This window comes from Lepisosteus platostomus, chromosome 11, assembly GCF_059453375.1.
Source record: "Lepisosteus platostomus isolate fLepPlt1 chromosome 11, fLepPlt1.hap1, whole genome shotgun sequence".
In the NCBI taxonomy this organism is placed as follows: Eukaryota; Metazoa; Chordata; class Actinopteri; order Semionotiformes; family Lepisosteidae; genus Lepisosteus; species Lepisosteus platostomus.
The window spans coordinates 39,996,353-40,008,570 of record NC_142621.1 but is presented as its reverse complement, the minus strand read 5'-3'; the positions used below and the strand labels follow the sequence as shown (position 1 = coordinate 40,008,570).

Here is a 12,218-nt window from a genome sequence, read left to right as displayed (position 1 = left end):
AAGAAATGTATAAAGTTTCTGTTAGATTTACTAATGTTCAACTGAACAACATTTTAAATAGATCTGCGTGACAGTAATACAGTAAACAAAAGAAAGAGCTTTGCCTTGGGTCTTTCAGAGTTAGTTTAATGTTTTCAGGGAGTGAAAGTTGTCTTTTCATGCACTGCATTTGTCCTTGAAACATACCATACAGCAAGGTAAAATATGCAATTCCATTAGATGAAACAGACTAAAAATACATGTGTTTTTCAATGGCAGTTTTGAAAGACCTTCACTTGCATAAAATGTCATGCAACGTCCCAAAAATGAACGAAAATAGATGACATAACAAGGAACTTAAAAAGGTGATTCTCCAGTTTTGTTTATTGTGCATTGTGTGAATCATTCTAAACAGGCTACTGACTACAAAATCCAAAGCTAGGATTCAATGTAAACAGGACTCATATAGAACCAATGCTATTTACAAAGATATAATGTCTAAAAATTATCTACATCTTCATTAATAAGTCATGATGCACAATCAAGTTATATAAAATTACAGCAAAGTAATGTGGTAGGCAAGTCTGTATTGAAAGGATGTTATAAAGAACTTTCTTATCTTCACTGTTATCTAATTAATGTTTTTCTACTTGGCCTCAGAAAATGAAGGATCTGTAATTTGTAGTTAACTTGTTTAGAAAAAACAAGTCCCTGCTAATAGTCAAGGACATTAACTGAACCCTTACAAAAACAAACTGGAATATTCGGCTGGTGAATAACTGCTATAGTACTATCTTAACTGCACTAATATTAACCAGAAGCCAAAATTAAGAAACAATTCTGCTCAGAGAAATCAAACAACCTAATGAGACTTTTGCTTCAAGAATGCTGCCTGGGGAAGAAATGTCTATTTCTATTGTTTGAAAGACTATTATGTTTCATTCTAATAATAAGCACCAGAGGCCACAAAAATGTAAAGAACTAACTGTGCTTATAGCAGTCAATATCACACTAAGTTACAAGTATTGGAGTTGTTATCAAGGATTATGTTTTCACTATTTACATTACAATATCAACATGTGTAAATGATGAAGCTTGGAGGTATAATTTCAGAAGCATCAGTTTAAAGTTTATGTTTTGATTAATTTTACTGCATTTGTTAATTAGAAACACATTTTGGCAATGTCCAATATTGTACATAGATAATGCCTGCAAAATGTGGCTTAGACTGTTCTTCAACAGAAATAATTTGAAACAGCATTCACATGGTCATCTTTGTTTAAACAGGTATACCATTTTACAATATTTTAATTGCATTAACCCCACAATGATAAACACCAACAGTGGTTTTACAGTAATTAGCTTAAAAGGTTTTACATAAAGTAGTTTGTACTTCTATTAGTTTTCTGATATATTCAGCGCAATAATTTTGGTATAAAATATATCACCATAATTTAAGATGAACCAAGGTAAAGCTGGTATGCATGTTTTGATATGTGTCAAGTTTCCATTGGCTCACAGGTTATGAAGAAAAAGAACTTGAAAAGCATTTGGAAAATGAACAGAGTCCAATAGTATTGTTACACTTATGAAGTGACTGGGATGATACCGAACAATTTTGAAGTAAAACAGACCAGAGACCACAGCTGCTGAAGACAGTTGGGAGTTTTCAGATAATTTAGGATTTGGGGTGACTATGCTTGGGACTTGAGTTGCTGGAGAAGTTGCATTTTGACCAGGAGCAAACTTTTAAGCCAAATGTTTTCAAGGAAGTGTTCTGGAAGACCACCAACGTGCTGCTTCAGCCTTGGAACAATGGATGTGAAAAGATCTGGATGATCAAACTCAGGTTGCTATGGTTACCTCTAGATGTGTTGAAGAAGTTGTGAAACAGTGTGTCCCAGGTGTGCATCTCTAGAGGTCATCTGCTGGCACTCCAACCTTCCAAGAAGGATGAATTGCTTAGCAAGGCAATCTGGGGTCGATGATTTCAGTCTCAGATGGGTACAACCAGCAGCCATATCATTCTGCAACTCACAACTGACAACCCACTGAAGCTAAGCAGGTGTGAGCCTAGTCAGTACTTGGATGGGAGACCTCCTGGGAAAAACTAAGGTTGCTGCTGGAAGAGGTGTTAGTGGGGCCAGCAGGGGGCGCTCACCCTGTGGTCCATGTGGGTCCTAATGCCCCAGTATAGTGACGGGGACACTATACTGTAAACAGGCGCCGTCCTTCGGATGAGACGTAAAACCGAGGTCCTGACTCTCTGAGGTCATTAAAAATCCCAGGGCGTTTCTCGAAAAGAGTAGGGGTGTAACCCCGGCGTCCTGGCCAAATTTCCCATTGGCCCTTACCAATCATGGCCTCCTAATAACCCCCATCTATGAATTGGCTTCATTACTCTGCTATCCTGCCCACTGATTGCTGATGTGTGGTGAGCGTTCTGGCACGCTATGGCTGCCGTTGCATCATCCAGGTGGATGCTGCACATTGGTAGTGGTGGAGGGGAGTCCCCATTACCTGTAAAGCGCTTTGAGTAGAGTGTCCAGAATAGCTATATATGTGTAAGCAATTACTAAATTGTTATTAATTACAATGTAGCTCCAAATACATAACATTTTGTATTTTGTGATAGTCAGGGCACTGAGAAAGTAATGATAATTGATTACTGTAGGTTACATAAGAGTTTGAAGCAATGGAAACTGTTGCAATTGTTTTTATTTTTAACCATGCCTCACATCTTGCCCATTTTCTTATCTGTGTTTCCGAGTTGTTAGGCAGCAATACTTTGAAAGAAAGGACATCTCTAAAACTCTCGTTAATTTCAAGTGGTGAAGCATTTTATTAGTCCACCTGATCTGCTATACAATGCAGCTCCTGACAAACAATGCCTGCTGTTAGGCACCTCTTGTATACAGATGCAGCCATTCAAAACGAGCGGAGTACACTGCAGTAAAACGCGATGGGTGTGTCGCATCACAACGTGTCATACCGTATAATACCGCAGTTATGATAATAGTATCCAGAATCACCGCCAGGTGGAGCTAATAAAGCTTAACCTCTCATGTACAGCATTTAAGCTGTCGCCAGAAAACACCCAGTTTCAAATCCCGGGCACTGCTGAAGGACAATCCTTTTCCAATTAAGAATTTAAGTTGTATACTCTTTAGACTTTTAAATTTAAACTGTGTATTACAGCATGTTAATACATTGTAATGTACTGTAGCTCAAACAGTAGTATAACACACTTTCTATGGATATGTGTGCTTCAGTTTCACTCCTTTCCACGTGATGGCTTAAGTGTGTGCCTTATAAGCTTGAGGTCCGGCTTTCGAACCCAGTTGTCGCCATGAGTTTTCTTTTAACAAATATTTTTTTTTTTAAAAACTAAAATAGCAAATATTATGGACACTATATTGACATTTTTTATATTTCTAAATATCATAACATGTTTGAAGATAAGTCATTTATTAATAACAACGAATAAGCTGCTACTACTGTCATTATTACTGATAATAAATATTATCGACACAATATTGAATTTGCTGGTATTTCTAAATATCACAAAACGTTCAAAGTTAAGTGAGTTAAGTGATTACCATTTTCCATGAATTCTTTCGCTCATTATCACAGTAGAAGAAACTCATACATTAAGAATTTAATTATTTAATTATAAATTAATGATAATACTAGGACTGCCACATCTTTTTAAATTTTCCATCAGCCTGTATATTCCAAAAAACTATTCACCACGTTAATTGTATGATTCTGGGTTATGAGTCCATGTGCAATTAAATACTTGATGCAATGGCAAGGTGGATCCAAACTCACCTGCACCTGCTGTCTTGGAAGGTTTCCAGGTAGCTATACAGTAAGTCTATCAAGACTCTTTTGTACTAAAATGTATTAACATTTCCTGAAGAAACGTTAACTCTCGTGCCTACAGCAAAGTTGATCATAAAACGTCTACTAGATCATGAAATAGCTCATGCAAACAATTTACCCTGAACAAATTGATATCAGTTTCTCTTAGAATTATTTTCTTCAGCCATTCCTAATGTCACCAACACCAATTTCATGAATGCCTCTCATATTCTCAGATGCAACATTGGGTTAAAACATGATATTGAGCTATAATATTGATGATAAAATTAATACATTAATCTGTTATTACTTTAATACATCTATTTCTTTACACCCAATATATCAAACATCATTCACTGGATTACATTCAGATATGGCTAAAAATTGCTGTGATTCAGACTCCACTTGACTCAGTTCAACTGCAAAAGAACTCATCTCCGACATGGGACCTTGAAGGTCTAGACTTGGGCCTGAGTTTTCGGAAATGACTCAAGACTTGAACAACTGGATTTTGACTCTGGCTCCAGCTACGTATAAAAGCAAAATGTTAAATGATTTAAAAACATTAAATAAGAGCACTGAGAATGTCAAACATAATTAAGCAGGAACCTAACCAGAAAAGTTCCCATTGCTCACCACAATCAGTCTCAGGAGCTCGAGTGACTCAAATCAAAACTTGATTTCAAGACACAATCTAAGAGAACAGATCCTCAACCTGGGACACCACACACACATATGCCTTTCTTGTATGTTTAGAGGCGGACCTGTTTAGGAGCACAGAAGTTGCTGTTCTGAATTCAGTGCACCAATGAAAGCTACAGAAGTGCTCCCAGAACATAAAGAGGTTTCAATTTTAACAATGTGGGGCAAAGCCAACAACTTGGAAGAAGAGAATAACATCTTTATAAAATTCTCTATGAGAATGCCTACACTCATGCAAACTCTTTTGCATTCCAAAGCTTTTCTTACACATTTCAGCATTCATTTATGGGTAATCTATTGTGTTGGCAGTAACTGCTGCTATTTTGAGCTCTAAAAACTGAGCAATTATGTTGTTTCATTTAATTTAAAGAATTATCAATTCATAGAAGAAAAAATAAAATGACCTGAAGCTTAGGCTAAGAGAACAACACATAAAATATTTAAAAATCTGTTAATTTAATAAACAAATGACGTGTATGAAATTTGCTTGAAACTGGACATGCAAAATTGTGAATGCTACTCACAATATCCCATGCAGTCTCATGTTCTAGGTTTGAGCAAGGGTCGGCTTAGGATATAGGTTTAGGAGTGTCACTGTAATGAAGCAGTGCTGCTTCATTGCTATAGGACCCTGGATTTGATTTAGACTGGATATGTTTTTTGTGGAGTTTGCAGATTCTCCATGCAAACTCCTGAGTTTTCTAATGGTTCTCCCAAAGATATGTAGAAAAGTTTATCGTGCTAAATCACCTATTCTACAAACAAAACAAAAAAATGAGTAGAGCCTTTAAAGACATTAGGGATAAAGTTTAGTTCACGAAATATTTTACTTTGGAATTAGGGTAAGGGGTTAGTTACAGTAGCTCTACAGAATTTCTGAATTCACTAAGAATTTTGCTGACAGCTGTTTGTACTGAACTTTCAATTGCACCAACACCTTGTGTACATCTAACATTAGTTCTCAAGTATTATTCAACTATTATCTGATTGTGTCTCTCACCCCCTCCACTGCAAGGTGGGAGATATTTCTGTGTCCCCAGGAGTAATACTAACAGACACTGGAAATCTTTCATCCCCACTGCAATATCTCTTTTAAACAATGTATCGTAACTATCTCCTCTCTTATCTTGCTGTAACACTGTTGCACTGACTTCTTGGTTGGTAAAATTATGTCTGTCATTGTGTTGTTGGGAGTGTGCTGTAAAACAAATGTCCCCAATGAGACAATAATGCTAGAAACAGAAAATTGAAATTATTAACAAACATTACAAACAAACTCGTAAACATTCAAGAAAAATAAAAAAGGAATATTAAGCTGCATTTTTATTTATTTTTTCTCCCAGTGTTGACAAGAACAGTTTCACGATTGTCACAACACATTACACCATTTGAATTGTTATTGGCTGTATTGAGCATTAAGATCTTTGGCTTCTCTCTTCAAAATTAAAATGTTTTCCTTTACTTAGTAAATATATGTCTCACATTGCACAGTGATATACTGCATGCAATATTCTGAATGGACAATGTTATTAGTGCATATTGCCCATTGTTATTAGTTTAAATACATTTTAAGTACTCTTCTGACTGTTTTAAAGGGCTTGCAGAGATTAAACAAACAAAACACGTAAAGGGGAAACTAGGATATAAATTGTAGCACTAGATGTTTTTGGACATTTTAATGAAAACTCTGTTTTTTGAGAATCCACAGGTCTCAACTTGAATTCTATCCAGTATTTTTTAAGTCCAGTTAATGACTATAAAATTAAAATTAATCACAAACACAGTACAGAGGCAAGCAAGTGTATATGAGTAGAACTTTATTCTTTGTGGAATTTCTCCAAATTTATACCAGCAAAAATTGTACTGCTTTACAAGCACAAAATCTGCTTTGTGTAATGTAACATTTCAGTATATTTCATACTGACTTGCCAACAATATAATTGTTAAATTGAATACAAAATGTTTTACAGCAGCACTCAAAACCATAAATGCTGAGGTTGTTATTCTTATTATTGTTCCTCTTTCAAAAATAATTTAAAAAATAGCACCAACGAAAAGAATCTCTCCTAAAGTGTTTGTTTAACTATGTTTTTCTCCACGATGAGGACTGGGGTTTCGGTTAGTTTTGCATCCAGAGCAAACGTTCACTATAAAAAAGAGACCAAGAAAAATAAAAAAACAAAAAAAACTTGGCAAAATTCAAAAAGAGTCTCAAACATACTTGGAAGGTTTTCTTTCTACACTACAGAGAACCAACCATGTTAACTTCCAAAATATTTTCAATTGCAATTTCTTAAATCTTACTGAACATTTTCCATAAAAAATGAACCAGAGACGTCAGTTTCCATGGTTGCAGCTATTAACTATAGTGCCCATTCCCTGTTATGTGTGCACTCAAAGGCAAACGCTTAATGAACCATGACATTAATGACACAGTGAGATGTGCATTTGCTACATCCCATATCACTACAGTTTACTTTATTGGTAATGAGATAGTCTTTTAGGTATTAACTGAACAATTCAGAGCTGCAATGTGCAGATACTAGAGAAAGTGCAGAATATGCATTTATATTTAAATTACTCTGGTTCAGAGCAGATATAGGAAGAATTTAATACACATATTTCTGAATTCATTGTTAAATTTGTTCATTGTGCCAGTATCTTTCATGCCTTAAATATATGCACATATGCAGCCATAATATAGGAATAAATTAATAGTGAGAAAGTAAGAACAGTTTTTCCTTTAATATAGTCCTTCACTGACAGCCCTTTAAATTTGCCAGTGGCATGTCTGGCCAGATTAGTGAGATAGAGACTCATCTAATAAAACTCATATAATAAAACTGAAAAGCAGCATTGGTTAGCTCCCAGTGCTAACCTAAATCCAATAAGGCAACCTTTTAATGTTCCTGGAACCTTCCTAGAAGGCACAAGATCAAATTTAAACCTGATGTTTACTAGAATTAAACAGAAAGTGTCCACAATATGACTACTACGAAGAAAGAACCTTTTCCATGACAGAAGAATTTGTTTGTGCCCATAAACATTACTCTTGTTTAATTATTCCAACTGAGTTGTGGTTTTCTAAGTATTATACTCAAGACAGCCGAGATATTGTATGAAAGTAAGTAAAGGCAGTCATGAACCCAAAAAGTAGATTATCACAGATCTCAACTATTTGTCATGGCTGCAGCATCATTCATGGAAATTGATCTTCATCGTTGTGGGGATGGTGATGATACTGTTGCCAGACAAAAACTTTTGAGCCACTATGACATCTGATTTGTCCACGCAGTAATTATACCGAACATTGAAATCTTACCTTTAAAGCTACTGCTTTTAAGCTACATCCGGGCTCATAGGAAACCAAGGTAAAATCACTATTCACTTAACAGGAAAAAAGGCGTACACATTTTATCACAAAAATACTGTTTGGGATCTTTACAAATGTGATATAACATAGGAAGGAAGACAGAGTACAACACATACATCACAAAAATCCATTAAACAGTTGTAAATAATGCACTTCTAGATCATCAATCTATTCCAAGCCAAGTGTTTGAGGACATGATATGTAAAGATTAGACAGAAAGAGCGTAGGAACATAGGTGCTAATAAGGCTAATGTGATGCAGTGGATTAAAAATAGCTCTGCAGCACGCACGCACATGTGTATGTAAAGAGAGAGGAAGCATTGTCTCCAGTCACGACTCCAGCAGGAGGGCGCACACTTGCTTGTCACACAGAAATGCTACAGGGCCTTTGTGTGCTCACCGACCGAGCAGAATCAAATCAAGCTTGCTGTTGCAGTGCCATGAAAAGACTCCATCATCCTTGTCGGATCTGAACTTTCAAGCGGTAATATTACACCACCCAAGTTCTGAATTCTTCTTGTATTGCACAATCAAACCTAAAATGTAAAAAGTAGCACTCTTTAAATTCTTCCTTATTTGAAAACATATGAGAAAAGCTGTTTGTGCTTCAGGCTCACTCTCTTCACATACCCGCACTCAGCAAATAGACCTAATCAGGAGTTCTCTAAATTTCTCCAGCTCAGGAGGACAGATCTCATCAAAGGCCATTTCCACTTAGCCTCCAATCAAGATCAGCAACACATCACAAACATGGCTATACTTATCTCCCTTGTTTCCTAATCATTAAAGTAAAAAAGAAAACAGATACCTCGCTCTTCCAATGCAGAAATGGTTTTAAAAATATATAAATATTTGATTCAAATGCATTCCACACAGCTACAATTTGGTCACTGGAAATTATACTTACAAAGGTTTTCAGTCATCTAACTTGACACAGTTTTGTATGATGATTGAATAAAATGGTAATTTTTGTTCCCAGACCTGATTTTGGACTGCGCAGAATGCAATACTAATTTTGAGTTGCATTTAGTTCAGATTTGTGTAGCTGTGAACATACTAGAGCCATTGGCTGTGGATGATCATCATTCTTTTACATACTTTTACATTAAAAAAAATCATGTTCAGGATAAGTCATGGGGAAATTTTGTTTTCATCATATATGCACTGATACACACCCAAAAACATTTTTGTCTTACATCAATAACTCATTGGACATCTACATAATTTACACATATATTTTTTAATAATAAGCAGGTAGGTAGGCTCAAGACATTCCATCTGATCTGCCTGAGCACACAAATTCCAGGAAAAATAACCTGGACATAAGCAGAACGACAGTAATTTGTCATATTCAGGAAAATGATGTGTATGATCAAAATCCTGTTAACTGTATGGACATGTAAGAGATGAAATCTTCATCTTCTGTGGTCTGGAGAAAATCCAAGCTTGAGACAGAGATAGTTTTGCAGTTGATAGCCATGATAAAGACAATGTGTATGGAGACATCATGGCAAGCATTGTGCTGACTTTTTCCTTGGTCGAGACAACAAGTCGGGTGGTAGCAGTGTGGTGCTTTAGGGAGCATGCCTTTAGTGCAGATTGAGGGCAATCTTATGGTTTTGTAATAAACTGATGAAGTAACTGAGTAATTGTATTTTCCTTCTTTCAAGCCAATCTGGTTGTGTCAGCCAAACAATAAAACTCTACACATTATTAGGATTATAATAGTATAAATAGAATACGCTTTTTCTGCTTACCTGAGTCCAATCCAATATTCCAATAGAACATCTGTGGTAATGAACTGTGGAAACCAGTTTATTAATGCAGTCAACAAAAGATATCCAATGCCTACAAATATATTTAGCAACACAAGAAAATTGGCAGAACATCCCACAACAGACTGTCCTAAGGCTTATCAGGTCTTTATATCAACACTACCGGGGTTAATGTTCAGGAAGGTAATACCCGATGTTAACTGAAATGTATTCACTTTGACAGTACATCATGTTTCATATTGATTGTTCATTTGAATATTCATATTCAAGTCAAATTTGTCTTAATTCTTGACATTTGTCTTTGTTCAAATTATTGTGATTTGTTTTATATCTATAAAACTATTTGATTATATCAATTAGACTGACACAAAAACAGAGATACACCCACTAACACCAAGGCCAATTTTCCCAGAAGCCCATGAATCTACTAGTACAGTATGTCTTGGTACTGTGGAAGGAAACTGGTGCCTCTGGAGGAAACCCACGCAAACACAGAGAGAACATACCAACTCTATGCAGATAGCACTAAAGGTTCTGAACTGAACCCAGGCTCCCAGTGTTACAAGGCAGCAAAACAAAACCAGGGTACCACTGTGCCACCCACAATTATACTGTACATAAATGGCAGTTAAGAATGTACACCAGTCATTCCTCGGACTAGTGTGACAAACGTGTTGTGGAAGTGCTCTGAGAGACTTCCCAAAAAAAACCTTTCTCTGTCCCTTTCATTCTTAAGTCAGCCGATCAGTTTTATTATCAGAGAGTACAAATGGGGAACTTCAGCCTGGAGACTTAAGGAGCACGACAAAGGATGCATCCAAAGGAGAGCAACAAACTAAAATATCAAATGGCAACAAAGAGAAGGAATATAAGGGAAAACTGGAACAAAAACTTTTGGCACCCCACAGAGGAGATGGGATTTGTTGTACTTTTAGGCCAACTGTGCCTCCTGTTTCCTAGAACCTCATCAGTAATTCGCAGCCAGCTTTCCATTCTGAAGCCCTGGTCTTGGGGATGACTATACTTCACACCCCCTGGGATCAGCCTCTTTTCCTTTCTCTTTGATCAGCAGCACAACAGATAAAGTTGCAGCCAGTGAGGTCAATCCTTGCTTATTTACTGTCCCGGAGAAAGGCTTCGGAGCCAAGGGCTGCCAATCCTTTTAGCACAGAAGCCTGAGGCACTAAAACAGCAGGTACTAGTACACTGTGACAAATGAGTGAGGGTCAAGGGAGACTGTTTAAACAAACAGCTGGATGCCAGGGAAGCCGTCTTCAAGTCGTAAGATCTTGGTCTCCTTGTCTCTCTCTTTTCTCTTTTTGTTCTGTTTAACGGGAGATGAAGCTTTCTGTGAGTATGAGCTGTTGAAAGAGACTCTCACTGTGTGTCATAAATATTAACACTTTGGGAGAGAGTCTAGTGGCTGCTATATGCTGTTTTTAATATACACTATTTCTATATTAGATTTGTATTAAAAACAGTTCAAAGTTTGTTTACTTTTCTCAAATATTTAGGGTTCTGTCAAAAGCTTTTAAATGAAGATATTCTATAAATCAATTGAAAATGTATTTAAAGTTTATATAGAATTAAGCTTTATTTTACTTTTGCCATAAATGACACTCATTTGAAAGCTTACTGCTATACTGTATATAAACACTAGAAAAGAGACGCTACATCACCCTGAACTAAAGAAGTAAAGCAACTGTAGCGACGGCCTAACAACTTGGTTATTTTCTTAATAGGACTCGTGCTTCAGTTCCCTGAGAATTAATCTCCATAGCAACCCCAGTCATTACCATTTTTGTTAATGGCTATCGAGTGCTCCTAAAATTCAGACTGCAGGTATCACCATCTGATTCAATTTACTGTTGTGGAACCAACATTTCATAGCAAATAAAACTAATACATCATCTTAATATGATCATTGTGTGCAGGACACACTGAAAAAGGAGAGTAACTACTTAGAAATGCAGAATGATTCTTTTGCTAGCTGGCACTGAAATTCAAGAGAAACAATGAAACAACAAACAGCCACATAATCAATCAGATATAACACTGGAACTGACTGGTAATTAATTTTCTGTGTCTTCCTCTTGAAAAAGACAGAAAGAAAACAGCAGACCTTTAAATAGTCACTCTGCTCCTGAAATCCCTGGAAACATTGCATTAAGAAACTGAGCAGCAGTAGACTATATTTTCTATATTGCATTTACATTTTAAAACCAGAATCATTTCAACCATGAGTACCAGAAAATTGGAAGCACACCTTTACATATTAAAAAACGTAAATGTGTTCTGTTTTAGAATGCAGTTAGGGAATGAGAAAATATACTAAGGCCATTTTTTTCCCCAAGATCTATGAAATGTTTTTGGCTGTATCTGAACATGCATTCTTGACAGCATATAACCACTGCCTGTGTTTTCCAGAAAATGAAAGCACTTGTGTCAATTTGGAAAACTAAAAAATTAAAAGTCCTAACTAAATCAAAATAACTAGTAATTAAAAATGCCATTTTTAAATAACA

General features: G+C 36.1%; 1 protein-coding gene across 2 annotated transcripts in view; it reads right to left on the bottom strand.

Moving 5' to 3' along the window:
- The window catches only part of ankfn1a (ankyrin repeat and fibronectin type III domain containing 1a), a 196,259-nt gene that overhangs the window by 78,406 nt on the left and 105,635 nt on the right, over nt 1-12,218 (bottom strand). The gene's annotated exons all lie outside the window — the stretch shown is intronic.